Genomic DNA, 14,149 nt, shown 5'->3' with positions numbered 1-14,149 from the left:
AATCCCAGTGAAACTCTGAACTTCAGATCTCTCAGTTCCAGTGCCCTCCTGTGCACACTCTCCCATAGTTTGATGTCCTTTATGTTCTGCATTGCCCAGAAGTGCACCCAGTGCTTCAGGTGAGGCTGTAGCAATGCAGAGCAGAGAGGGACAACCCTTTCCCTCACCCAGATGGCAATAAATTGCTTGATGCACTTTAGGGGACTGCTGGCCTTCTTGGCTGGCTGGGCACACTGCTGACTCACTTAAAATTTTATGTTGAGCAGGACCCCCAATCCTTTTCAGTCAGACGTCTCTCATGTGTCCAATATACAGACAGTGTTTATGTCCAGGGTTGCCCATACCCAGGTGCACAATCAGGCACTTGTTCTTGTTATGCGTTATGCACTTGGTGCTTAGTACCAACTGGTACCCACTTCTCTGACTTGTCCACATCTCTCTGCAAGTCCTCTCCACCCTCAGTGGAGGCAACAGCACCTCCTCATCTGGTCTTATCAGCAAACTTGCTCAGAACATCTTCTAGTCCTGCATTCAAGTCATCTGCATAAACATGAAAGGAAAGTGGCCCTAAAATGGAACCCTGGGGAACTCTGGAAGTGACCATTTACCAGCCCGATGGAACCCACTGACTATAATCCTTTGGGTCAGAATTGCTGGCCAACTGCTCACCCACCACTGCTGGTGGTTACATATAGCTGCGTCAATTTATTGCCCAAAAAGCCATGATTTTAAAGGAGACAGACAAGGGTGTCCAAAAATCACACATGCTAATTGGAGGAAAGCTACTGCAATAACAACCCTATAAACCCCCTTCAAAGCCACGAGCCATTCATTCTTTTCCTAGAGATGTCCTTTGTTCTCATGCTGTTTATCCTGCTCCGCAGCTGCTGCTCTGTGAACTCCTTATCTCAATCCATGGCTGCTGCTCTGTAAAATTCTTCTTGTATTACAACACACCACATTCTGTTTCTGTCTAGCCGTATGCAGGAATTTCTGTCCAGAAGGGTGCTGGAGAAATAGTATCAAAAGCTCTACTGAAATCTTCAAGGATTGCATCAACTGCCTTCCCTTGTTCAGCTCAATGGATAAAGGTATCATAAAAAGACCTGAAATTAAATAGGACCTTCCCCTCTGTATCTTGTGTTGTCTGTGACCTGTCCTTCAGTTGTTTTTCCGTAACTCCCACCATCATTTTCTCCATAATTTTACCAAGCACTGGAGTGAGACTGACAGGTCCATAATTGCCCGTGTCATCTTTCTTGCTCTTCCTTACAATGTGACAACATTTGCCAGCTTCCTGTCAACTGGTATGACCCTAGATTTATTAGATGCCATTGAAATGCGAGCCCAGAGCATGCTAAAGTGTCATCAGTGCAAGAACATAGATGTGCCATAGCTTTGCAATGCCTTGAAATCCAGACTATGCCACAGATGGAGCAGAGAGGAAAATCTGCCTCTTCTGTTCTGAGCTCATCCTTTTGATAAGCTGAATATCACTATGTACTCCATGAGGTCAGGTTCAAAAGACACACTGTGTGCCCTAAGCACGGGGCTGCAGTGGTATTTAGGATGGCCAAGAATACCTCCATTCTGGCCCTCAGCTGATGCTCCAGAAGGAGGTGTCTATCTCATAGATTTTCCGTCACAGTTTACAAGCACTAGCACAAAACTAGGATCACCCAAGGCACCTTGGGCATCACTGAGAGTCTGTGTATGAGCAGTGCAGTCCCTGTGGAATAAAAAACAAGGATTCAGATGAGGGACTCACACACAGACACCTCACTGTGCACATCTGAACTCAGCTAGGTGAACTTGCAGCCCCCGTGGTTCTTTGAAAAACTGATCCCAATTCAGCCCCAGGGTTTCCATCTGAGGATGAGATGCCTAACACTAGAATAAGGATGGGATGGTCTGTTGATAACAGGACAAATGGAAATGGATTTAAATTAAAAAGGGGAGACATAGGTTAGATGTGAGGAACCTATATTTTTACACAGCAACACTGGAAAATGTTCCCCTTAGAGGCTGAGCATGATGATGGATGGGATCCTGGTTTTACTCTGGGTTTACCCTCACATCAATCCAGGTTTCTACTCATACTTTTCTCTAGGTGAACTCTCACTTTACTCAAGGTTTTACTCACAATTTACCATCAGGGTGTGTGATCTGGAGATGGGCTGGTGGAGTGACTTGCTGGCATCACCGAGGGAAGGCTGCCAGGCAGATACCCCCAGAAAAGTGGTTGACTCCCTGCCCTGTCACAGTCAGACAGACCTGACTGATGAGGAGGGTTGGAAGAGAGTCCCAACTCAACATCACAGGAGCCCCCCCATGCCTGCATAGCCCTCAACCCCTGCTCCCTCTAAGCAACAGGTTTGACACTCTGAAATCTGAAGGAGATAAGAATAGGGAGGCAATGGAGGATCTGCCTAGGAGGGAACCTAATGCAAGGCAGTCACTACCAAGCCTTGTGACTTCCTCTGCCATGAAAGGAAGAAGGGTGGCCGTGGTGGGTGACTCCCTTCTCAGAGGAACAGAGGGCCCCATTTGCAGACTGGACCCGAGTTGTCAGGAAGTGTGCTGCATTCTTGGCTGCAGGTCAGGGACATAATGAGGAAACTCCCAGTGCTGGTTAGGTCCACTGATTATTTTCCACTACTCATAGTTTAGGTGGGCAGTGATGAAATTTCTTAGATAAGACTACAAACTATAAAAAGAGATTTCAGGAATTTAGGCCATTTAGTTCACAGAGTGGGAGATCAAGTGATTTTTTGTTCTATACCTTCAGGGGCAGTGAGGGACACAGAGCAGGCTTGGAAAGCAAAGCAATGAACAGTTGTCTCAGAGGTTGGTACTGAGCCAGAAACTTTGGGTTCTTTGATCACAGGGCAGTTTACTTGGCCCATGGTCTGTTATCCATGAATGGAACCCAACTGTCTCAAAGGGGGAAACTAATCCTAGCACAGAAGGTAGTGGGGCTTATTGAAAGAGCTTTAAACTAGCTACGATGGGGGAGGGGACAAAACAGGGCTCCCCAGAGATGAGCCTAGGGGAACGCTTCTTGAGCTGGGAGAGAGGCAGATGCCTCAGCTGAAGTGCGTCTACACCAACGCACGCAGCTTGGTCAACAAGCAGGAGGAGCTGGAAGCAACTGTGCATCTGACAAACCATGACCTAGTTGCTATTACCGACCCATGGTGGGACCACTGCCATGACTGGAGTGCTGTGATGGATGGTTACAAGCTCTTCAGAATGGGTAGATGAGGAAGGAAGCTTGGAGGTGTGGCCCTTTATATTAAATGTCCTGCGTTTGCTCCATGCTCTGGACAGATCCCGCTGTCACTCCACCCGTCATAATGAGCTCTGCAGTCACTCCTGCTACTGGTCCTGTAGCTGTTCCAAGTATTGTGATAAGAAAATGAAACAAATTCCTCCCAAGGGAGGTGCACTGTGCCAGGAGGTACAGCCCTGTGGTCACTCCAACCCCTCCAATGAGCCCAGTGGCTGCTGCAACTTCAGTCACAGGTCCTGCGGTGATTTCAGCTCTGGCAATGAGCTCTACAGTTGCTCCAACTCCTGCAATAGGAAAACAGCCTCTCCAGTTCCTGCAGTGAACCTTGGGGCTGTTGAAAACCCTGCAACAGGTCCTGGACTTGCAAACAGATATGCATATATACTTCTATCATCTATGTATGATATGTACATGTATTAGTACATGCACATATGTTAGCAACTGCATGTATTGTATATATGTGAAAATATACTATATATATAAGATATGTATATATGCATATATCATATTTATAATCGTTTTCTTTTTATCTTGACCTTAGACCACAGATTCTAAACCTCAGCACTGCCTTGAGTCCCTTACAGATCTCCTTGGGACTTCTGAAACTATCCCTGCTAGTCAGTGAAATGCATCAGAATATCTTGATGTCTTCTCAGGGAGCAGCTGGTGAGGTACATTCCTTACACCAGCTTTGGAAGAGGCCTCCAGTTCTCTGGACCTGCTCTGAAGGGGCCCTCTTGTTATGGCAGTGCCAGCAAGGAGACCAGCACTGACAGACCTGTTCATATTGCTGGCTACTGACTGGAAAGAGCACAGAAATGAAAAGAGCACTTTGTGCTGCTGTCTGTGGCTGTACCTCCCAAAATCCAGGCAAAGTAGGAAGAAAGAAAAGCTAAGTAAGTCTATTTTGAAAGCTTTTTAGGTATCTTAAAACATATTCAGGGAATATGGTTCCATGTTTACATGAGTTCTTGGAGTGAGAAAATGGAAATTAGGTAGGAAAGAATTTAAATACATTTTTATTTATAAGTTCAATAACATTTTTTTTTTTTGCACATTCCTATATCTCACATAATCAAACAGACAAAGATGCATAAAACATGAAGAACCATATCTGGGAATCCTATTGAGGAAGTTTTGCATTTTAATGTAGCTGGAATAGTGCTTATTGCAACACCTTCCTGAGAGCGTGCTTGATCTCCCTGTTCCTCATGCTGTAGATAATAGGGTTCAGTGTTGGAGGAACCACTGCATACAGAACTGCCACTGTCAGATCCAGGAGTGGGGAGGAAATGGACGGGGGCTTCAGGTAGGCAAAAAAGCCAGTGCAGACAAATAGGGTGACCACAGCCAGGTGAGGGAGGCACGTGGAGAAGGCTTTGTGCCGTCCCTGCTCAGAGGGCATCCTCAGCACAGCCATGAAGATCTGCACATAGGACACCACTATGAAAACAAAGCAGCCAAAGGCTAAACTGGAACCAAAAATGAGAAACACAACTTCCCTGAGATAGGTGGCTGAGCAGGAGAGTTTGAGGATCTGGGGGATTTCGCAGAAAAACTGGTTGACGACATTGCCTTGGCAGAGAGGCAGTGAAAACATACTGGCAGTGTGCAGCAGGGAATAGAGAACCCCAGTGCCCCAGGCAGCTGCTGCCATGGTGGCACAAGCTCTGCTGTCCATCAAGGTCCCGTAGTGCAGGGGCTTGCAGATGGCAACGTAGCGGTCATAGGACATGATGGTGAGAAGGGAATACTCTGCTGAGAGGAAGAAGGAAAAGAAAAAGAGCTGTGCAGCACATCCTGTGTAGGAGATGGCCCTGGTGTCCCAGAGCGCGTTGGCCATGGCTTTGGGGAGAGTGGTGGAGATGCAGCCCAGGTCGAGGAGGGCCAGGTTGAGTAGGAAGAAGTACATGGGGGTGTGCAGGCGGCGGTCGCAAGCTACGGCTGTGCTGATGAGGCCGTTGCCCAGGAGGGCAGCCAGGTAGATGCCCAGGAAGAGCCAGAAGTGCAGGAGCTGCAGCTGCCGCGTGTCTGCCAACGGCAGCAGGAGGAACTCGCTGATGGAGCTGCTGTTGGGCATCTGCTGTTGTTGGGCTTGGAGTCCTGGTCAGAGACCAGAAGATAATGACAAGTCTAGTCCATTTTCAGAGACATTCCTCCTGCAATAATATGAAATGTTTTAATTCTCCTACAACAGTGTACATTTAGCACCATTACTTGCATTTAATTTCATTTTGTTCAGCATTCCTTAGGCAGAAGCAGCATTTGGAGCTCTAACCATTCCTCTTACTTTCTTACCTTATCCTGTCTAGCTGAATATTTTCATCTGTTTCCTGTCTCGTATCTTTACCCCAACTGCTCTTAGTGCCCCAAAAGCAGACTCTGTGCCATTCAACTTCAGTTAGAAAAAGCTGCCTCTTTGCAGCTAAAGTGAATTATTCATACCTACAGAAAATGATGATAATTAATATTAATAATCATCCTTCAAAAAATGGGAGACTGGAAGCACAAAACTTATGACTGTTCACAAAAAAAGCAACTTACAGATGCAAAATTCTCAGAAGTGTGACAGCCACTTTCTGCCTCCAATTCGTTTTGCCTCAGAACAAGAAATGGGAATCCCCTGCCTTGTATCTCCTCTTCCAAGGGCCCTAGAAAAGAGTTGTGCAATGGATCTCTGATCCCCCTGCCCCAGGCAGCAGCTGTAGCAGCACAAGCCCTGCCGGGGGGCTCCTTCCCCCCACACGTCTCCCCGCAGCGCCCTGGGCAGCTCCCCGGGCAGGCTGAGTGCTGAGCCTGGCAGGCGGCAGAGTCCCATACCCGGCACACAGCCCCTGGGGCACAGCAGGGACCCTGCTCTGCAGGACAGCCCTGGGCACCCGTCTCAGCTGGAGCAGAAAGCTTTTTCCACAGTAAAGAAACATGCAGTGCCTGCAGTCAGATCTCCTATGGGATGTCCCAGTTATAGTTATCCCTTAATTAAAAGCAGCTCATGGTCAGCTGTGATTGTCATGGTCTGTGAGCAATGCTCCTGCAGAGAGCTCACAGCCCACTCACACTTCACACTTCCTGTAAGTTCTCTTCAATTTCTCTCCTCTCCTTCTGTCACCTGCAGGCTGTGCTGTGCACAAGAGCTGCTCCTGGGCACAGCTGTCTCTCTGCAGCCCTGCACACTTTTATGAGCTCCCTGTGTCCCAGGAGCCTGGACAAGCAAGCAGCAGATTATGTCATTTTTATCTTTCCCACTTGTCTCCCCTGACATGTCCCTGGGTCCTCATGGCCAACAGCTCCTGAAAGAAAACAGCATCATGACTGTGCTTTGAAATTCGCTCAATTAACCACCAAATGTCCAGTGGTCAGTGACTGATTGGAGACATATGGGGAGTGCTCCCAGAGTTCGTTTGATGAAACAATAAGGGCACCCAGACAAGGAAGGCGAGGTTTGGACTTTCCCTGTGCAGGACAGTGATCCAGCTGAGGCAGTGCAGGAGTCTCATCCGTTGACAGAAATCCTGGAGCTGAAATGGGATTCAGCTCCCCATGGACACACAGTATCATTGGGATTCCTCTGGTTCAGTTCAGAAGTGCACAAGGAGTTGCCTGCATGTGAGCTCCTGCTCTGAGTCCTCGGTTCTTCAGCAGGGAGGCAGTTGCTCACACACAGACACTGGGTGATGCCCAAGGTGCCTGGGCTGCTCCTGATGTTTGCCAGTGCTTGTAAACCGTGTGGGAAATCCCTGAGATAGACAGCTCCTTCCTGGGCATCAGCTGAGGGCCAGAGAGGGGATAGCACCGGCTGTCTGGTGAATTCACATGCAGCTACAAGTGCAGCACAGGGCCTTCAGCAAAGCCATGCCCATGGTGTGTCTGTGCTGCTACGTCACCTCCAAGACCCACGATCGGTCTAATGTCTGTGTGCCACCTTCTGCACACTGATACCATAGATGAGCTATCCAGTCAGGCTATGTCCAGTGATGCTTTTCAATTAGGATGTTTACTTCTGTGGTTTTGCACTAATGCAAACACCAACAAACAGTAAGCTAGAAATCTTGATAGAGCAGCTGGCCTGAGCTCCTGTTTGGACCATGGGGACACAGTTTAATGGCTTCCACAACTGCACTGTAGCACAAGGGGGATACCGAGTCTTTAGGATGGATGGGTGAGGAGACAAGGAAGAGCGACTGCCCTCTGTGAGAGTGCACTGAGCTCTGCCTGGGGATGGCAGAGCAGACAGGTCAGAGCTAATGGAAATGGCCAACAGAGGAGACCATCAGTGTCTTTTCTTGTCTTCCTGATCAGGGAGAGTCAATGGAAGGTGCCCTCTGCAGACAGATGGGAATCTGATATTGTCTGTCCCTTGTCCCATTTGGTGGCCTTTGTCACTCCATTATCTGCGGCAGGGACAGCACAGCAGGGCATGTGGCATCCAGCAGATCCATGGAGAGCACAGATGGCAGCTTCTTGACCGAGCCATGGAGGAACCAAAGAGGAGAGGTGCTCTGCTGGATCTCATACTCTCCGGCATGGAAGGACTTGTGGGAACTGTGAATGTCAAAGGGGCATCAGTCCATGTGCAAGATGCAAATGTATCTCTTTTTATTTATTTATTTATTTTGAGGCTGTAAGCTTAATAGTTGATCATAAATGTCAATAAAACTGAAACAAATAATTGAAAACAAAGATGGAAATCAATGAAAATGTGTTAACCCTTCTCAACATGAAAAATTCTCATGAGTCTTGTTCCATTTTAAGTTGTAAATATGAATCTTTGAGGTGATTTGATGTCTTTTTTTTTCTTTTACTGAAACTACAATGTTTTCCAGAACTGTGTTCGCTGGACACAAATGTCTTCAGATTCAGAGACACAGACAGTGGTGCCAGTGCCAATGCCCTGTGACTATAGCCCGGTGCCCAGCACTACTCTTCCCTGCTGCCTATTTGATGTGCCTCATCCTCCAAGTTTTTTCAGCTCTCCTAAAGAAATGGCCATGGTTAAGGGCATGTTTTCAGCAGGCCATTTGGGCACAAACTACTCCCACTGCCCTCCAGATTTCTCCATCCCTTGCTCTTTGTTCAGTCAGATACCTCCCAATTATCTGTCTGATTTCTGACTTTCAGGGGGATTACTGGAATTTGTTCCATCTCCCCAAAGTCTGATGGAATGTGTTGTCAACTTCTTCACTGTGATTTGATCTATCCCTTCCTATCTATTCTTTTTCTTTTTCTTCTTATACTTTTTCTTTTTCTCAATCACTGTCTCTTTTTTATTAAGGCACGAAGTCTGAAAGATGTTCATTAATGTCAGTAAAAGTGAAAAACAGAGTTGGAGACAAAGATAGAAATCAATGAGAATGTGTTAACCCATCTCAATGTGTGAAATACTCACAAGTCCTGATCAGTTTTAAGTTGATACCTCTCAACTACCTGGCTGATCTATCCCAGGAAGATTACTGGAATTTGCTCCATCTCCCAGAGTCTGATGGCCTCTGTTGTCAACTACTTCACTGTGATTCAATCTATCCTATCCTACCTCAGTATAAATCATTTCTTTTAAAAGTATTCCATATGAAAGACAAACTTCGATAGATGCAGCTTGAACATGGCATGCAGTTGATCACTGTGTTTTACTGTTCATTCAATTGCATCACCTTTCCTTCCATTTGCTGGCCAGATAAAAAAGAGAAATCTTTCCTTGTCCATGTGCAGCTGGTTCTCTGAGGAAAGCCAGTGGGAGTTGGTGCAAAGCAGTTTTAACACTGAGCGGATGAATGCAGAGGAGAAGAGTGATGTGAAGAAAAGTGATGCAAGTCCCATAGGTCCATTGTGAGCAGAAACTGTGTGGGGAGGTTGAGAAGGACCTTTGTCAACACAGTAACAGTACAGAACTCATTGGGACATCCTGGATTGGTATCAGTTGCACAGTGCTGCTTTAAACCCAGCTATAAATAAAGAGACAATAAATTTATAATGGATTCTTTCTCTTTAATCTCTCTCCAGATATCCCTCCTTTTTGCTGAACAAGTTCTGATAACCTGAAGAAGATAACAAGATGGCATAAGGCACAGGAGATTCTTTAGGTTATAATGGGCCCCAGGGCGCATTTGATGCTGAGTTCATCAGCCTCCAGTGCAGAGAGAAGTTTGCACAAAGTGCTCAACAAGACAAAGTCAGAAGTAACAGTGAAGTTTCTTGGAGTATTAATGGGCCCACTGAGGAACATTAACAAGCAAGCTTCCCAAGGGACTTGTTAGAGAAGATAACTGGAAGCCATGACTACAGGCAGGCAAAGGCACTGGCATGCTAAGAAACATCTCCTTTGCCTTACGAAGCAGACAGGTCAAGCCCTGATTGCAAGACCAGAAGTAGGGAGATCCTGTCTCTCATGTTGGCTCAGGGCACTTCCTGTGGCAGTGAGTTGGAAGTCTATATGATGTTAAGTGAAAGACATAGGAACGGAAGATCCCAGGCTCTGCAGGTGGTGCAAGGATGCTGTTAAGTTCCTATCCCACATGTGCCCTGTGTCTCATTGCAGGATGTGGGATGTGAGAAGGGCCCAGTCTGAACAAGCAGTCAATCCCTGTGAAACTCTGAACTTCAGATCTCTCAGTTCCAGTGCCCTCCTTTGCACATTCTCCCAGAGTTTGAAGTCCTTTATGTTCTGCGGTGCCCAGAAGTGCACCTAGTGCTGCTAGTGAGGCAGTAGCAATGCAGAGCAGAGAGGGATGATCCTTTCCCTCACCCAGCTGGCAATAAGTTGCTTCATGCACTCCAGGGGACTGTTGGCTTTCCTGGCTGCCTTGGCACACTGCTGACTCACATTCAGTGTGATGCTGACCAGCACCCCAACCCTTTCCAGTCAGACTCCTCTCCAGTGTCCCATATCCAGTCACTGTGTATGTCCAGCATTGCCCCTACCCAGGTGCACAATCAGGCACTTGTTCTTGTTATACGTTATGCACTTGGTGCTTAGTACCAATTGGTACCCACTTCTCTGACTTGTCCACATCTCTCTGCAAGTCCTCTCCACCCTCAGTGGAGGCAACAGCACCTCCTCATCTGGTCTCATCAGCAAACTTGCTCAGAACATCTTCTAGTCCTGCATTCAAGTCATCTGCATAAACATGAAAGGAAAGTGGCCCCCAAATGGAACCCTGGGGACCCCGACAGTGACCATCTACCAGCCCAATGGAACCCACTGACTATAATCCTTTGGGACTGACCTACTGGCCGACTGCTCACCCACCACATTGTGTTTCTGTCTAGCCATATGCAGAACATTCTGTTCAGAAGGTTGTGAGAAACAGTGTCAAAATCTCCACTGAAATCCTCAAGGATTACATCAACTGGCTTCCCTTGGTCAACTAAACGGATAACTGTGTCACAGAATGAGCTTAAATTAAACAGGACCTTCACCTCACAAACTTGTGTTGGCTGCAACCAATGACAGAATTGTCCTTCAGCTGTTTTTCCATAACTCCCACCATCATTTTCTCCATAATTTTACCAGGCTCTGGACTGACAGGTCCATAATTGCCCATGTCATCTTTCTTGCTCTTTCTTACAATGAGTCAACATTTGCCAGCTTCCTGTCAGCTGGTATGACCCTAGACTTCTTTAGATGCAATTGAAATAAGAGCCCAGAGCACACTAAGGTGTCATCATTGAAAGAAAGTAGATGTGCCATAGCTTTGCAATGCCTTGAACTCCAGAGTATGCCACAAATGGAGCAGAGGGGAAGATTTGCCTCTTCTGTAGTGAACTCATTCATTTGGTAAGCAGAATAACACTACCTGATACATGGGGACTGTGTCTCTGCTCTGCTCTGCTCAGCTCACAGGGCAGCGGTGCAGGGTGTTGCTCTCATGTCAGTGCAAGTAAACACACTTTAATCCTTTTTCCTCTGTAAATGCTTCCTCTGTTTGTATGCTCAGATACACTTCCACATTCCCTCAAGTACACTTTCATATATCATTAACAATTACACTTTCTTATACCATCAAAACAGTTTGTCAAACAGTACAGTTCTTCAGTTCACATAAACTCCCTTAATACAGTCTGTATTCTTCAGTTATAAACACTGTGCCACAGAACCAGCACTGATTGAACCACCTCCCTCACACACTTCCTCACAAGCAGTACATAGTATTACATAAATGGGTTGACATTCATTGCTCATGTGGAATGTACACCTCTCCTCAGGACAATCTTACTAATCTACAGAGTACAAACTCCCATCTTCTTACATACAAGCAGAAAGTACTTATGAGTGGACAGACAACACAGTCTTTCACTTTGTCCGTGTCTGGCCATTTCCCTCACAGGAGGAAGGAAACATGGATCGGGACTCGGCACTCACCCTGCAGCTGTTCTGTGTCTCACTCACACCACACTCACTCTGACATTTAGATCAAAAACCATGGTTTATTCATACTACACAATGCTGACAATGTTTTCTAGCTGGAATCTTAATAACACTCGTACTCTGGTCGACCAGTTGCAAACGTTAATGTTATTCCCAGAGTCGGCTTGACACACAGTACCAAACACTTAAAGCAGATGATAATATTGAACATACAACCTATAAGCCCTGTGATTACACCTTGGAGAACCCAGGCTACCATTTGACAGGCTATCCTCTATATCCCATACCCGTAGGAGAGACCAACCTAGGTCCCTCCTATTGCCAACCACCTGGGAGAGAGTATTTGTTCTTGTTTCCATTCATATGACATACAGTTCCCTTTCATAGGAACTCACCCAAGGAGTCTTCCTACCCCAGCTGGCAACCAAAGCCATGAGCTCACCTCCCTGGGAGCAGCACGTATGGCTGTAAACTGTGTAGGATGTCTCCTCAAGGCATATGGGCTCCATTTACCATACACATACCTGGTCCACCTATGGGTGGTCCTTGTCTGTCCCTGCAGTGATCAGGTGAGGAATGGAGTCCTTCAGAGAAATCTCAGGGTGCGCCAAAAGTGTCTCCCTCTCAGCTGGTCCTGCAGCGAACAGAGCTGGTCCCACCTGGGCCGCCAAATTGACTACAGGAATTGAACTCTATAACCTCTATAACTGATACAGTCTCCCATGACATACTTATAACAAAGCTGAGGAAGTATGGGATAGGTGAGTGGACAGTGAAGTGGGTCGAGAATTGGCTGACTGGCAGAGTGCAGAGGGTTGTCGTTGGCGGTGCAGTGTCTGGCTGGAGGGCTGTAACTAGCGGCGTCCCCCAGGGGTCTGTGCTGGGTCCGGTCTTGTTCAACATCTTCATCAATGACTACCCTCAGCAAGTTTGCTGATGACACGAAGTTGGGAGGATTGGCTGACACACCTGAAGGCTGTGCTGCCATTCAGCGAGACCTGGACAGGCTGGAGAGCTGGGCAGTAAGAAACCAGATGAGGTTTAACAAAAGCAAGTGTAGAGTCTTGCACCTGGGTAGAAATAATTGCATGCACCAGTACAGGCTGGGGGAAGAGCTGCTGGAGAGGAGCTCTGCTGAGAGGGACCTGGGCGTCCTGGTGGACGACGCATTGGCCATGAGCCAGCAGTGTGCCCTTGTAGCCAAAAAAGCCAATGGCATCCTGGGGTGCATTAAAAAGAGCGTGTCCAGCAGGTCGAAGGAGGTGATCCTCCCCCTCTACTCTGCCCTGGTGAGGCCTCATCTGGAATATTGTGTCCAGTTCTGGGCTCCCCAGTACAAAAAAGACAGGGATCTCTTAGAAAGAGTCCAGTGGAGGGCCACAAAGATGGTGAAGGGCATGGAGCATCTCACCTATGAGGAGAGACTGCAAACTGGGTCTGTTTAGCCTTGAGAAAAGAAGGCTGAGAGGGGACTTGATCCAGGTCTATAAATATTTGAGGTGTGGGTGGCAAAGTGGTGAGGCCAGACTCTTTTCAGCATTGTGTGGAGGAGGGACAAGGGGAAACAGACAGAAACTGGACCATAGGAAGTTCTGCACTAATGTGTGCAAGAACTTCTTTATGGTGAGAGTGACAGAGCACTGGAACAGGCTGCCCAGGGTGGTTGTGGAATCCCCTTCTCTGGAGATATTCAAGACCTGCCTGGATGCCGAGCTGTGCGACGTGGTGTAGGGAACCTGCTTTGGCAGGGGGACTGGACTCAATGGTCTCTGGAGGTCCCGTCCATTCCCTACAATTCTGTGATTCTGTGAATATCATGGGGTGGTTTGGATGGGGAAAGACTACCCCTTTGAATGACCTTTTGTCAGGGCATGTCCTGGGATTCCTAGGATCCTCAAAATGCAGCACTGCTTCTGTCACTGAAAAATGGGGCCCTGTGTGGGACGGAGGGAGGGTCCATGAGTCCCTGGCCCACCTGACTGAGTATTTCCATGGTCTTAGCAAAGACATACTTACAACTTGAGAATGACAGTTAGCTGCATCCATGGTGGCATGGCCACTGCTGATGATCTTGAACTGTCTGAACATAACTGAAGAGGCTCAGGCTGATGCAAATCAGCTATTGAATGACAGTGTTGAAAAACTGGAAAGACAGGTGGCAGTTTTGATGGGGAAAAAACCTAATTCAATCATTCTCCTATGGAAGATCAGGAACATCTCTCTGGAAGACCATGGGGACCCTGTACAAGGGAATCTGTATAAAATGGACTCTGTAAATGAAGGCACTAAAAGGTCAGATTTTGAGGTTCCATTTGGACTAGATCTATTTGAGATCTGACTGATTGTAACCCAAAAATGAAAAAAAAAAAAAAAAAAATGCAGGATAGGCTGGTGGGAGTGCCCTGACCAGTGTCCAACCCCCCAAACCCTGCTGCCCATAATACAGCAGCTGAAATGTTGGATATAGTACATTGGTTTAGACAGAAACCAAGAGA

The sequence above is a fragment of the Coturnix japonica genome, chromosome 35, assembly GCF_054131305.1.
Source record: "Coturnix japonica strain WE chromosome 35, WE-NBRP24, whole genome shotgun sequence".
Taxonomy (NCBI): domain Eukaryota; kingdom Metazoa; phylum Chordata; class Aves; order Galliformes; family Phasianidae; genus Coturnix; species Coturnix japonica.
The sequence above is the reverse complement of the archived record's forward strand: the minus strand, read 5'-3'. Positions refer to the sequence as shown.